Here is a 2,500-nt window from a genome sequence, read left to right as displayed (position 1 = left end):
GCCGAGCCCGTCGGCTGGCGCTCCTGCCACTCGGCGCCCCCCACCAGCCGCCTGTTGCGCGTGCGCCCACGCAGCGCGCGGCCAACACGCCGGGCGGCCCCCCTTCACCGGCCGGGAACAGTCCCACCAAGCCACCGCCGCGTATCGCTTCATACCCACATGGGCCTAGTCACGTGTGTGGATGTGGCGGGTACCGCTGAAACAACCGGTTAATAGCTGTACCGATCGTCGCCATCACAGATTCACCTCCAGCGTGAACAACCGCTCAACAACGGATTTCCAGTTCATTTGCGTATCTTGGGCAGTAAACGTAGATGTCCACCTACATTTGCGAATTCAACAATTCTTGCATGCCAGGATGTCATGTGTCACGACACGCTACATCAGACCACATACACACTGCGACATGTGCAGAAGAGAACACGTGGAAGGTGGCCCGCGCACGTATGCGATGTCCCTTCCGCGATCCACTGTCAACCGGCATCTGCGGCATGTCCCAGATATGGAACGCGGTCCACCAGGGTAGCACTTTGTGTGAGGCAATACGACAAAGTCGGAATACACGCGTCACTACATCACACGGCTCACGCTGACCTGACCTGACTCACCGCACCACCACCCCCAGCGACCCAGGGTGACATACAATGCGTTCGTACGTTCCTCCCACACGCCTCTACGGCGTACCACAGTGCAACCTAGCTGTTATTGGGAGACGAGACAAGTAGCATCGAGCACAACATATGGAAATTGAGATTCGACACCGTTGGGCACAGCCAGCGTACGGTCACACGTATCACACTACTTCACTCTGTACGTAACTACCGATGATCGGTACAGCGTGTGGGTTACGCGTACGACATCAGCGGACAATGGACACAGACCATACCACGACGTACACTGAGGGCGTCGACATCTGAACGCAACTGAACAGCTGCGAGGCTCATTTAACACTCAAACGCCAGACCGACCAGCTTGAGAGGACGGAGACACAAAGAGAGGGGCAGAGGGGGGGGGGGGGGGGCGATATAGTCCTATTGCAGTACAATTGACAGTGGATAGCGGGAATATGTGGAAAGTAAGCAACACTCGCAAGACATCTACATGAGGATAACAACGACACCAGAGATTCCGAGCAGTGAACTATGTTAGGCAAAGGGACAACGTGGGTTAGGTTAAGGGACAACGTGGGTTAGGTTAAGGGACAACGTGGGTTAGGTTAAGGGACAACGTGGGTTAGGTTAAGGGACAACGTGGGTTAGGTTAAGGGACAACGTGGGTTAGGTTAAGGGACAACGTGGGTTAGGTTAAGGGACAACGTGGGTTAGGTTAAGGGACAACGTGGGTTAGGTTAAGGGACAACGTGGGTTAGGTTAAGGGACAACGTGGGTTAGGTTAAGGGACAACGTGGGTTAGGTTAAGGGACAACGTGGGTTAGGTTAAGGGACAACGTGGGTTAGGTTAAGGGACAACGTGGGTTAGGTTAAGGGACAACGTGGGTTAGGTTAAGGGACAACGTGGGTTAGGTTAAGGGACAACGTGGGTTAGGTTAAGGGACAACGTGGGTTAGGTTAAGGGACAACGTGGGTTAGGTTAAGGGACAACGTGGGTTACGTTAAGGGACAACGTGGGTTACGTTAAGGGACAACGTGGGTTACGTTAAGGGACAACGTGGGTTACGTTAAGGGACAACGTGGGTTACGTTAAGGGACAACGTGGGTTAGGTTAAGGGACAACGTGGGTTAGGTTAAGGGACAACGTGGGTTAGGTTAAGGGACAACGTGGGTTAGGTTAAGGGACAACGTGGGTTAGGTTAAGGGACAACGTGGGTTAGGTTAAGGGACAACGTGGGTTAGGTTAAGGGACAACGTGGGTTAGGTTAAGGGACAACGTGGGTTAGGTTAAGGGACAACGTGGGTTAGGTTAAGGGACAACGTGGGTTAGGTTAAGGGACAACGTGGGTTAGGTTAAGGGACAACGTGGGTTAGGTTAAGGGACAACGTGGGTTAGGTTAAGGGACAACGTGGGTTAGGTTAAGGGACAACGTGGGTTAGGTTAAGGGACAACGTGGGTTAGGTTAAGGGACAACGTGGGTTAGGTTAAGGGACAACGTGGGTTAGGTTAAGGGACAACGTGGGTTAGGTTAAGGGACAACGTGGGTTAGGTTAAGGGACAACGTGGGTTAGGTTAAGGGACAACGTGGGTTACGTTAAGGGACAACGTGGGTTACGTTAAGGGACAACGTGGGTTACGTTAAGGGACAACGTGGGTTACGTTAAGGGACAACGTGGGTTACGTTAAGGGACAACGTGGGTTACGTTAAGGGACAACGTGGGTTAGGTTAAGGGACAACGTGGGTTAGGTTAAGGGACAACGTGGGTTAGGTTAAGGGACAACGTGGGTTAGGTTAAGGGACAACGTGGGTTAGGTTAAGGGACAACGTGGGTTAGGTTAAGGGACAACGTGGGTTAGGTTAAGGGACAACGTGGGTTAGGTTAAGGGA

This window comes from Schistocerca gregaria, unplaced genomic scaffold, assembly GCF_023897955.1.
Source record: "Schistocerca gregaria isolate iqSchGreg1 unplaced genomic scaffold, iqSchGreg1.2 ptg000864l, whole genome shotgun sequence".
Lineage (NCBI taxonomy): Eukaryota > Metazoa > Arthropoda > Insecta > Orthoptera > Acrididae > Schistocerca > Schistocerca gregaria.
Note: the sequence above shows the minus strand (reverse complement) of the source record.